Genomic DNA, 13,349 nt, shown 5'->3' with positions numbered 1-13,349 from the left:
TGAATCGACTCCTCCAAGTCATATTAATACTCACATTCCTCGAGGCACCGGTCGAGGAGGTGGAGTAGCAGCCATCTTTGAATCGAGCCTATTAATTAATCCGAAACCAAAATTACACTACACCTCATTTGAAAGCCTTGTTCTTAGTCTTTCACATCCAACCTGGAAAACACTACAGCCAATTCTATTTGTGATTCTGTACCGGCCAACAGGACCATATTCAGAGTTTATATCTGAATTCTCAGAATTTATATCAAGTTTGGTTCTTAAAACTGATAAAGTTATTATTGTAGGAGATTTTAATATCCATGTGGATGTTGATAATGATTGCCTTAGTGCTGCATTCATCTCCTTGTTGGACTCGATTGGCTTCTGTCAGAGAGTACAGAAACCCACTCACAGCTTTGGCCACACGCTTGATCTTGTTCTTACTTATGGCGTTGACATTGAGCATTTGAACGTCTTCCCACAGAATCCTCTTCTGTCCGACCACAACCTCATAACTTTTGAATTTATACTACCGGAGTGTACTCCGTTAGTCAAAAGTTTCTACACCAGATGTCTAACTGACAGTGCTGTAGCTAAATTTAAAGAAGCGATTCCTTCTGCATTTGATTCGATACCACGTCTCAATATAACAGAGGACTCCTGGTCTAACTTTAGTCCGTCCCAGATTGATCATCTTGTTGACAGTGCCACAGGCTCTCTGAGAATGACACTGGACTCGATAGCCCCGCTGAAGAAGAAGACAGTGAGGAAGAGGAGGTTTGCTCCCTGGTATAACCCTCAGACCCGCAAACTGAAGCAAACATCACGAAAGCTTGAACGCATATGGCATTCAACTAATCTGGAAGAATCCCGCTTAGTTTGGCGAGATAGTCTTAAAACTTATAAGAAGGCCCTCCGTAATGCCAGAGCAGCCTATTACTCATCAGTAATAGAGAAAAATAAGAACAACCCCAGGTTTCTCTTCAGCACTGTAGCCAGGCTGACAGAGTCACAGCTCTGTGGAGCCGAGCATTCCTATAAACCTCAGTGGTAATGACTTTATGAACTTCTTTAATGAAAAGATTTTAACTATTAGGGACAAGATTAATATTCTCTTGCCCTTAACCAGTGCCAATCTGTCCTCAAATGGAATGGCCTTGGAAACCGCTGTATGCCCTGGTGTATATTTGGATGGCTTTTCTCCCATCAACCGTGACCAATTATCTTCAACGGTTTCTACTTCTAACACGTCTACCTGTCTCTTGGACCCCATCCCGACGAGGCTGCTTAAAGACGTTTTGCCTTTAATTGGCAGCTCTCTATTAGATATTATCAATGTGTCTCTGCTAACAGGCCACGTACCACACTCATTCAAAGTGGCTGTTATTAAACCTCTCCTGAAGAAGCCCACTCTGGATCCAGAGGTGTTGGCTAACTACAGACCGATCTCTAACCTCCCCTTCCTCTCCAAGATCCTTGAGAAAGTGGTCGCAAATCAGTTGTGCGACTTTCTACATCATAATAGTTTATTTGAGAAATTTCAATCAGGATTTAGAAAACACCACAGCACCGAGACAGCACTGGTGAAAATTACAAATGACCTCTTAATGGCAGCAGATAAAGGACTCCTCTCTGTCCTGGTCTTGTTAGACCTTAGTGCTGCATTCGACACCATTGACCATGACATCCTATTACAGAGACTGGAGCAGTCGATTGGCATTTCAGGCACGGCACTAATTTGGTTTAAATCCTATTTATCAGATCGATCTCAATTTGTATTTGTAAACGATGACGCCTCGATAACCACCAACGTTAACCACGGAGTTCCACAAGGTTCTGTGCTTGGACCAATTTTATTTACCTTATATATGCTTCCTTTGGGCAATATTATCAGGAAACACTCCATAAACTTTCATTGTTATGCAGATGATACTCAACTATATTTATCGATAAAACCAGAGGAGAGCAACCAACTCGGTAAAATTCAAGCATGTCTTAAAGACATAAAAACATGGATGACCTGCAACTTCTTGATGTTAAACTCAGACAAAACCGAAGTAATTTTAATCGGCCCTGAGCACCTCAGAGATCAATTATCTGGTGATGTGGATTCTGTAGACGGCATTGCCCTAGCATCCAACACCACTGTAAAGAATCTTGGCGTTATCTTTGATCGACTTGTCCTTTAACTCCCACGTAAAGCAAATCTCAAGGACTGCATTCTTTCATCTACGTAATATTTCAAAATCAGGCACATCTTGTCTCAAAATTTGCAGAAAAATTGGTTCACGCGTTCGTTACTTCGAGACTGGATTACTGCAACTCCTTATTATCAGGCTGCTCTAATAAATCTCTTAGGTCCCTCCAGTTGATCCAGAATGCTGCAGCTCGTGTTCTCACTAAAACTAAGAAAAGAGATCACATCACTTCTGCACTAGCTGCTCTGCACTGGCTCCCAGTAAAATCAAGAATCACTTTTAAAATTCTTCTCTTAACCTACAAAGCCTTGATTGGTGATGCACCATAATATCTCAAGGAGCTTGTAGTACCATATTGCCCCACTAGAGAGCTACGCTCACTAAACGCGGGACTACTTGTAGTTCCTAGAGTCTTAAAAAGTAGAATGGGAGCCAGAGCCTTTAGTTATCAAGCTCCTCTTTTATGGAACCAGCTTCCAATTTCAGTCCGGGAGGCAGACACAGTCACCTCGTTTAAGAGTAGACTGAAGACTTTCCTCTTTGACAGAGCTTATAGTTAGGGCTGAATCAGGTTTGCCCTGGTCCAGCCCCTTGATATGCTGCTATAGGCTTATAGCTGCCGGGGATGTTTAGGATACACTGAGTACCTATCTCCTTTTTTTCTCTCCTTAAGGATGAATTTTCATCTCTCAATCACATGTTACTAACTCTGCTTTCTCCCGGAGTCCTTTTGACTTCACGTCTCATGGGGTCATCGGACCCTATGAGACGGCATAGATCTATCTGCCTGATGGATCATCGAGGTCTGGGTCGTGGAATTCCTGCTCCTGACTACGCCACTGTCCTGTTGAGACTCCGCCCTCCTCCTCCCCACCGCCATCTGCCTGATGGATCGTGGAGGTCTCCATCGTGGAATATGCCTACTATGAACTATTCATACACTCTGTCATATTCATTGAATGTATTTTAACTCTAAATCTGTCCTTCTGTACACATTACATCTATTGCATCTGTCCATCCTGGAGAGGGATCCTCCTCTGTTGCTCTCCTGAAGGTTTCTTCCCTTTTTTTCCCCCTGAAGGGTTATTTGGGAGTTTTTCCTGGTCCGATGTGAGGTTTTGGGGCAGGGATGTCTGTGTACAGATTGTAAAGCACTCCGAGACAAATTTGTAATTTGTGAAATTGGGCTATACAAATAAACTGAATTGAATTGAATATGACCCCAGCTATTGAAATCTCCAGAAAATTATTAGAATTATTGTTTTCCAAGTTTAAGTGTGAGGTACTTTATGTTTGTTTGTTGACTCCCGAAAGAACACCGACATTAAACATTGAATCGGGTCAAATTGACCCGAAGGCGACAGGAGGGTTAAATATTGAATCGGGTCAAAATGACCCGAAGGCAACACAAGGGTTAAATGGGCTTTAAACAGATTGTTGAATAGACTGAAGATGTCTACTTTTTTATCTGCAAAGAGAGCCTCCTTTCTCAAAAAGCATAGCATGTCTTGCGAAGGTGTTTCCAGCGACAGTTTTATTGCTTTTCTTTTTAGGGAGGCCGAACAACCACAGCCACTCCCAATGAATCAGTTCCCCGTCCGTCATCCCGCACCCTGATCTCAGAATTCTCCTGACATGTGCCTGGAAGGACTGCAGTTCAGAGGAGGAGGGGGGGGGGGACAGTCAAAGAATAAGTGAAAAAGATCAGAAGTAGGAGTAACTTGGTCAAATAATATTTATTTACAACACAAAAGACAGGTTCAATGACGTGGGAGAGATCGGGACAGTTGCGGTTGTGCTAAACAAATTAACTCAAGATAACAAAACTAGGCTGCTACCTCTCTGAAAAGAAACAAACAAACTGGCTTTACTTGCTTCTCTAACAACGTTTGCGTCAAAACAATACAGAGGCAGCAACAACCAATAGCCTAGTGTTTCGAGACAAACAGTACCTACATGAGTGCATAAATGTACAGGGTACCCCAAACTTACCTACCGTCCACAACCTCTCACCACAAACCTCCACCTCTCTCACTGGCAGTGTCCACATTAACACAATCAAAAACCACCCTCCCCGAAATTCTTCTTCTTTTTAAATTTTTAGGCGGATGGCATCCAGTGATGCATTTCCGCCACCTACTGTAGTGGAGTGTGGACCAGAGTAACCTATCCCCTTACAAAACCAAACCCAACAAAATACCCACAAAACAAAATCAATAAAACAAACAAAACAAAAGGGAGATTCAAAAATGTCAGTGCTTTAAATTCTATTGCTTAATCCTGTTTCTTTCAAATATTGTAATACCTGTCCTGCCCCCAATTTTAACGCATCTGTTAGATTTAGTTCCTCCACTCCCAGCTTCCTCTTCAACATGTGTCGCTCAAGTGTGTATTTCTGGCAATGACAAATTATATGTTCTACAGATTCTGGTACTTGACAGTGCTCACATAGTCCTGTTGGGTGTTTATTTGCTAGATGCATTGACCCTCCCCGAACTCTTCCGTCTTCTCTCTTTTAAACAGGGCCCTCTCAGCCGATTGGCCAGCTCGCCTTCTTGCACCCAGGTGCAGTCAGATTGGCCTGTTGAGGTGGCGATTGATGCCACCTGAAGAGAAAACAAGGAGGGAGGGGAGAACACACAATACTGACACGTAACAGGCTCTTTTAAGACAACTCTCTGTCTTTTCCCAATCAAAAATTAACTCTTCCGTGCTGCTACACAAACTCCCCACAGTTGTTAGCCCGGCCCTCCCCAGTGCTACAGACAACATGGGCCTGCCTGCTGAGGTGAAAAACGGGGTGTTGAGGAAAGGTAACCGTCTCACATGCACTTTAAGTCTACAGTCTGGTCTGAGGTGGGGCAGAATTTTGTCCCATGCCTCCAACACCTCGCGATAGAATCCCGGCTGCCCCCCTGAAACAGACCTGGGAGAGTAGGCGCACAAATTGTAGCTGCCTTTCTCACCATACTCTGCCAGGAGGCCCGCCAAGGCATCCTTCCAAGGATGTTGCCTTGTCGAATCCAGAAAACGTCCTACCAATTTGTAATCACCCCTTCTGTCAGCCTCTCTGCTGCTACCTGCCTCTGCTCCATCTCATTGTAGAGGTGCAGGAGGATTGGAGAGAACAACTCAGGGAAGCACTGGAACAGTTCTGCCGTGAGCCCGTCAGTCCCTGGACTCTTATTCTTATTCATGGACTTGATCGCCATCTCAATCTCCCGCCAGGTCACATCAACATCACAGTATACACTGTCATCGGTAGTCAGGGTGGTTTTGATGTAACTGACCACTTTTTCGATTTGTTCTCTTGCAGGTTCCCTGCACTTGTATAGCTCTGTATAGAAAGTGTGCACAGCCTCTAACAAATCCTCTTTACCTTCTGTCAATGTCCCATTTTCGTTTCGTAAATGTCTAAATTTCTGCTTCTCCTGAGTTGCTCTCTCCAAGCCTAGGAAAAAAGCAGTGCTCCTCTCCCCCTCAAGGAGGAACTGGGCCCTGCTTCTCACCGCTGCGATTTAAACTATCCTCCTCACTATTTTCCTCTTTCCTTTTCTTCCTACTAAAGTGCAAACTAAGTTTTTTAATTTTTAATTTTACATCTTCCCAGTATCCTACTTTATCCTCTACAAAATGTATATCCCTCCCCACATTTCCCAGTAGATCCCATACCTTCTTTTTGTAAAGCTCATCCTCTAAAAGACTATTATTCAAGCACCATAACCCTTTGCCCCTCTTATCATCATTGCCCCCATAAGTAAAGTCTACCTGAGCATGATCGCTCCACGTGTTGAAAGTATACTGTAGACCATGTACAAATTTGAACAGGCCCGAAGCCACCAGTGCAAAGTCGATCCTTGACTGTTTTAACTTCCCTTGCACTACTTGACGCCTGGAGAAGCCCCTCACGTTAGGGTTGTAGACCCTCCAAGCATCCAAAAAGTTTGACCCCACCATCAAACCTTTGAGTGCCTCGCGGCTCGTGTCATTTTTGTATTTGTTGTTCTTGGACACATCCCTCTCTGATAAATTTACATAAAAATCACCTAGAATAATCGTTTTGTTGTTGACCCACCTAATTAATCCTTCAAAAAACATTTTCCGGTCCGTTTCCACAATGGGTGCATGTGTAGAGGTGTACGAATTCACGAGGGCCCTTTAAGGAAAGGGGCGTAGCCCTGGTGACGGGGGGTGTTAAAGGGCACCAGGAAGTAGAGAATAAGGGAGGTGTTGGAAAGGAAAATAAACGACCACGGTCAAGCAGAATTACTCGACTCTTCGTTCTTTCCGCATGCCTACATTGGTGATCCTGATATCTCATGGACGTTTCCGGAGAGAAGATGACGAAACATGCAGTTTCGCTGAAGCTACCAGAGTTTTGGGAGACGCAGGCATCGGTGTGGTTTGCGCAAACTGAAGCTCAGTTTGCCTTAAAAGACATTACAGCGGACGCCACCAAGTACTACTATGTCGTGGCAGCCCTCGGCAGATCTACAGCGGGCCGAGTGGCGAGCATCCTGGAAGATCCGCCGGAGAGGGGCAAGTACGCCCGGTTGAAAGACTGGCTGCTGAAGATCTTCGGGCTGTCTGACTCTGAGCGGGCTCGCCGCTTGCTCTCGCTGAACGGCCTCGGCGACAGCAAGCCGTCAAAACTCATGGACACAATGTTAGCTCTGCTGGGAAGGCACAGACCGGACTTTCTTTTTCAAGAACTCTTTCTGCGGCAGCTACCCCTGCCGGTGCGAGCCGCGTTGGCCAACACCGCGATCACCGACTGTCGGGAGTTGGCCGAGGAGGCCGATAAGTTTTTTCTGGCTGGCCAACAGAGCTACACGGCGGCGCTGAGGCCGACTCAACCCACGGCATGGCTGCCGGGAGAGACGGATGTCATTGCCACAGCGGCAGCAGCGAGCCAACGGCAGAGATCTACTGGCATGTGCTATTACCATACTAGGTTTGGGCCGAAGGCTACACGCTGCAGATCTCCGTGCAGTTTTAGCAGGATGGGAAATGCCAGATCCGGCGCTCAGTAACAGCCATGAGCGTCGGTCGGGGAAGCAGGCTGCTGTTCATCAAGGACGACGTTTCCGGGCGGCGCTTTCTCTGCGACACGGGTGCGCAGAGGAGCGTGGTGCCTGCATCGCGGGTGGACATGCTGACCGGCGGGCAGGCCCCCCCCCCCTAGAAGCCGCTAACGGTACCCCCATACGCACGTTTGGGACGCGGTGCCTGGAGCTGTCCTTTATGGGGCAGCGTTTCAGCTGGGACTTCGTCACTGCCAAGCTTGCCATTCCCCTGCTGGGCGCGGATTTCCTCTGCGCTTATGGATTATTGGTGGACGTAAAGGGCCGCCGCCTGATAAATGCGGTAACATTTGCTCTTACCCATGTACACTAAGTGGAGCTGGCTCTACCGGATTAACTAGCATGTTGACGGTGGATGAGGAGTTTCTGCAGCTGCTGGCCAAGTTCCCGGACCTCACGCAGCCCACCTTCTCGTCCTCCACGGTCAGACACGGGGTGGAGCATCACCTCTCTACCACTGGCCCGCCGGTACATGCCCGGCCCGCGCCTGACCCGCGAAGCTCACCATCGCCAAGGCCGAGTTCGAGAACATGGAGCGCCTGGGCATTATTCGCCACTCCAACAGTCCGTGGGCTTCACCCTTGCATATCGCACCGAAACCTGGGGCGGTGGCGCCTGTGGAGATTACCGCCGGCTCAATGACGCAACAGTTCCGGATCGGTATCCGGTTCCACATATTCAAGACTTTTCTGCCCACTTGTCGGATAGCGTGGTGTTTTCGAAAGTAGACCTTGTGCGAGGTTACCACCAGGTGCCTGTTCAGCCAGCGGACGTCCCCAAGACGGCGGTGATCACTCCGTTCGGCCTGTTCGAGTTCCTGAGGATGCCTTTCGGACTCAAGAATGCAGCGCAGACATTCCAGCGCCTGATGGACACGGTGCTGAGGGACCTGCCTTTTCTGTTTGTCTACTTGGACGACATACTGGTTGCCAGTACATCAAGGGCCGAGCACATGTCTCACCTTCGGATATTGTTTGATCGCCTCAGCCAGCATGGTTGATCATCAACCCGGCTAAATGCCAGTTTGGATTATCCACCATTGACTTTCTGGGACATCGCATCACAAGTAGGGCTGCAACTAACGATTATTTTGATAATCGATTAATCGGTTGATTATTTTATCGATTAATCGGATAAAAAAACTTTAATGTTCAACCCTTTATTCAAAACAGGGTTCGTACGGTCATGGAAAACCTGGAAAAGTCATGGAGTTTTTAAATGGCTATTAGCAGGCCTAGAAAAGTAAATGAAAAAAATAAAATCCCAAAATATTTGGAAAAGTAATGCAAATTTGTTTTATTCAAATTTTTATTTACACGGTATATATACGGTATGCTTTGGAATTCTCATTGTTATTTTAAACACTACATCTTCTCACTTTGTCACGTAAAGACAGAGTTTTCACAAAATGTTTAATCATGGAAATGTGGTTTAAAGTCATGGAAAGGTCCTGGAGATCCACTGGTCAGCATGTGGATGAACCGTCACAAACAGACTGACAGCTTTCCTCTCCTGAGCAGTGGTCCCCATGTGGACCGGTCCCCTTAACAATATCAGAGACGCGTTCCGATTTATTATTTTGTTCACCTGGCCCGCTGCCGTTGAGATTGCAGTGAGACGCGGAAAAAATGTGAAGTGGTGCTCTTCGCAATAAAACATCTTTGATGGGACGTGTCGCGTCTCAGCGTTCAGATGTCGACAGCGTTTGGGAAGTTAGGTTAGCTTGAATGTTAGTCCGCTACATCTGCTGCTGTCACGCTGCACGGTGTAGCGATACTAACAAAGTACCCATACGTTAAAAACGATGTGATTTAGCATATTTTTAGTATCGATACTTCACTAAAGGAGCGCACGATCAGAGCTCACGCGCTGCTCCGCTCCGTTAAATGTTGTCTGCATGCGCAACGCTCACAGCAAGTGGCGTCGTGGCTTATCTCCGTTGCCTTTCTCCGCTGTAATGTCTTTTAAGGCAAACTGAGCTTCAGTTTGCGCAAACCACACCGATGCCTGCGTCTCCCAAAACTCTGGTAGCTTCAGCGAAACTGCATGTTTCGTCATCTTCTCTCCGGAAACGTCCATGAGATATCAGGATCACCAATGTAGGCGTGCGGAAAGAACGTCCATCTGGTTGAATATTTTTAGCAAGATCGGTCCCAGAGCCTCCTTAAATGTTTGAAAGAACTCTGCAGGCAGACCATCTGCGCCTGGGCTTTTGCTTTTATTCAGGCCATTTATTGCCTGCTCTACTTCCCCCAGAGAGAAAGGTGTATCACACCACTTCCTTTCCTCCTCGTTGAGTTTATTGCTTATTTTATTTGCTACCTCATTTATTGTGCTATTATCCCTTGCTTCACTCTGAAAAAGATTCTGGTAATAGGCCTGGATGGCCATCATTATCTCTTCATTTTTTTCTATTATTTCTCCGTTTGAATTTACCAGCCTGGAGAGGGAAGATTTGTTTTGGCTAACTTTTTCTAACCCCAGAAAAAAAGCTGTACATCTCTCTCCCTCAGTTATGTATCTTGCTTTGCTTCTGATTATTGCACCCCTACATCGTTTTTGTTCAATTCCATGTAACTTAGTTTTATATAGCTCATATGTGTCACTGCTGTAGTTAGGATTGTCTTCACATTTCTGCATCTCCTTTTGTAGAAGGGCATTTAAAACAGTCTCTTCTTGTTTCGCCTCACAGCTTTTGTTCTTGCTGAAACTGATACACATCTTTTTGATTTTTGCTTTTACTTTTCCCCAGTAGGCACATACGTCATCAACAAAATCAATGCTTTGTAGCACCATATTTAGATAATTATTTATTTGTGTTTTAAACACTCCATCTTCCAAAAGGCTTATATTGAAACACCATATTCTCCCACCCTTCTTGTTCCCTTCACCACCTACACCAACTGTCATAAAAGCGTGATCACTCCATGAATTAAAAGAATATGTGCATGTTCTTATTTCTTTTAACACCCCAGAAGCACCTAAACAATAATCAATCCTGGATTGTTTTAGTTTCCCCGCAACTGTTTGTCTCCTGGAAAACCCTGAGCCGCTTCCATTGAGAACCCTCCACACATCTATAATATTGGATTTAAATATTATGTCCTTTAAGGTAGTTCTACTGCTATCGTTCCTATACGCATTATTTTTCGAAAGGTCCCTTTCAGTGAGTACCACATTTAGGTCCCCAATCAAAAAGGTTTTTCCGTCAATCCATTTCGCGAGATTTTGGAAAAAACATTTCCTCTCACTTTCATCATTGGGTGCATACACGTTTATCAGACGGTAGCAGGTGTTAGCAAAACTGAAATCGATGACTTGTACTCTGCCCTCTCTGTCCTTGTGAATTTCTTTTATATTCTCAAAAAAATGGGATTTAAAGAATACCGCCACGCCACATGAGGTGCAGGACCCTTCATTGGAATATATTTCACCATCCCACCGCTGTTTCCAATATTTCACAGAGTCCACATCCCACCTTGTCTCCTGGACACATAATAAGTCGGGCCTTAATTGGCTCAATATTGAGCCCACTTTTGCATTATTGCGCAGCCCGTTTACATTTAGTGAATTTATCTGGAAGCCTGTGAGTGCACACATGATTATTATCAGGAAGTGTAAAACCATCATTTATCGCTTTTAACTTTATTCCTCTTGGTCGAGGTCTTTTTCTGCCGCTCGCTGTGTTTGGCTCTTGTGACAGCTACATCCCCCATGTCCATTTCCGAGTCCGACTCTTCTGCCGTCTGTGGAGCCTCGTTTGATGCTTTGCGGCGTCTATTTTCAGGCCTGGGAGGGAGCGCCGTGCCTAGCTCGGATGTGGGGCTTTTGCTTACTGAAGAGGCTGGTGGAGCGGCCTTGGCCGTTTTGATTTTTAATGCAGCAGGTGGGACCAGCAGTATTGGCTTCTCTACGAGCACCGTCCCACCGCTTTTTCCCTCCGCTTTCCCCACAGGCTCACACGCCTCCTCCCCATTCCCTCTGGAATCTTTACCCGGCACTGTGATCTGCACGCCTTCACCATCCGCAAGCTCAGCCTCCGCAGGCTCCGACACGGCCTCCGAAAAAATCTCTTTACTGCTTTCTCCCAACACATCACTCGCCTCGCTTTCTCCACTCCCTTCCCCCATCTCCTCTTCCCCCTCACCCTCAGGCTCTGAGACTTCATTCTCTGTTTGTACATCTTCATTTTCACTCTTGTTACATATACATTCCTGAGTTTTATTTAAGCACAAACTGCATTTTGCTGCGCTTTTGCTGCATTCCCTTGCAAAATGCCCCTGGACTCCACATTTATGGCAGGAAAATTCAGGACATTCCCTCATGAGATGCCCCGGCTGAATACACATCCTGCATACTTTTATCTGTTTGTCATGTATTACTCTAAAATGCTCCACACCCAGAGCCGTGTTAAACTTGGTTGAATAAGGCAGGGACTGGATCTGGTCATTGAACTTTACCTTGAGGAATCTGGTACCATCAGCAATCTTTGTGCCCGGCCACATCCGCCTTTTAATCGGGGAAACAGCCGATACTCCCCAGCCGTGGAGCTTCTCGAGGATCTCCCCGTCGTCAGTGTAGAAAGGCAGGTTGAGGAAGGACACCACCAGCTCATCGTTACACAGCTCCCGAGCATGGACCCTCGTCTCGCCCATCTTGAAGCCCTCCAGCAGTCTCTCCCTCCCTTTCGGATGGCTCATCGTCACTTCGTACTTCCCGGCTCCGATGAAGCGGCACGCCACCAGTCCTCCGCACAGCTCCCGCACACATCTCATCAGCTCCATGGCTGAAAAGGAATTCTCCCCCTCAAGCTCGACACTCAGGGTCAGGTTTCGATTTTTTCTTCCCTCATTTGTAATCCTCTCTTTTTTCTCTATTTCATTCATTCTTATGGCCAACTTTTTATGGTACTCTTCCGTCATTTTTGCTTGAGGATTCAGTGTCAGTTCAACATTTGGGTCCGTCATTTTGCAGGGAAAAATACTCCCCCCCCTTTAGAAAAAAAGGGGGGAAAAGGTAGGGGAATTCCCCCCCAAACAGTGCAGCACTGCTGGGGGTTCAAGATATGCGTTCCCAGTCCAACAGAAAAATATTCAGGGCATATGAAAATAAAAAGAATTGAGAAAGAAAAAGGTCTCCCCAAAACAGCCGTGTGCCAAACAATTCACCTCTCTGCTCACTTCCTGCTTCCTGCTAGGGGCGTGTTTTTTATTTTATTTTTTTTATTATATAAAACATATCACATATTCTTTGCATACCACACATTACGTGACACATGCAACATACATACATACATACATGTCCAATCTATAACGTCATTGCAAATTCCTCCTACTAAGAAACAAAAAACAACACACAACAAAAAACATAAAAACACAGGATTTTTCAGAAGGAGAAAATGAGCTCCTCTTCCTCGTTGACTTGACATAAAAGAACACCCTCAACGAAATGCTTCACACACCATTCTCTCTTGTAAGCAAACAGGATTTTTAAATGGGCTTTAAACAGATTGTTGAATAGACTAAAGATGTCTACTTTTTTATCTGCAAAGAGGGCCTCGTTTCTCTTAAAAAGCACAGCATGTCTTGCGAACGCGAGCAAGGTGTTTACAGCGACAGTTTTATTGCTTTTCTTTTTAGGGAGGCCGAACAACCACAGCCACTCCCACTGAGTCAGTTCCCCATCCGTCATTCCGCACCCTGATCTCAGAATTCTCCTGACATGTGCCTGGAAGGTCTGCAGTTCAGAACATCTGAGAAACAGATGCTCTATATCCTCATCCTCCCTCCTGCATACAGCACAAGTCCTCTGGAATTTGTTTTTGTGAATCTGGTGCAGGACGATACCAGTGAACAACCTCCTGTGCCTCAACTTGAAGTCCGTCTGGAAGATAGGATGAGGCAGACATGGTACATCCAAATTCTCCCAGATACCGTCCACCTGCCTGTCCGGAAACAATTTCCCCCACCACACCTCTGACGCAGGCTTCTTTACAAGCTTCTGCACCAGAATGTTATATAGGACTTTTGTTTTGACCTGTGCTACTGGCTGTCGCTTATCTCCGAGACACAGGTGGCAA

The sequence above is a fragment of the Pseudoliparis swirei genome, chromosome 5 (assembly GCF_029220125.1).
Source record: "Pseudoliparis swirei isolate HS2019 ecotype Mariana Trench chromosome 5, NWPU_hadal_v1, whole genome shotgun sequence".
In the NCBI taxonomy this organism is placed as follows: domain Eukaryota; kingdom Metazoa; phylum Chordata; class Actinopteri; order Perciformes; family Liparidae; genus Pseudoliparis; species Pseudoliparis swirei.
This window is presented reverse-complemented; position numbering follows the sequence as displayed.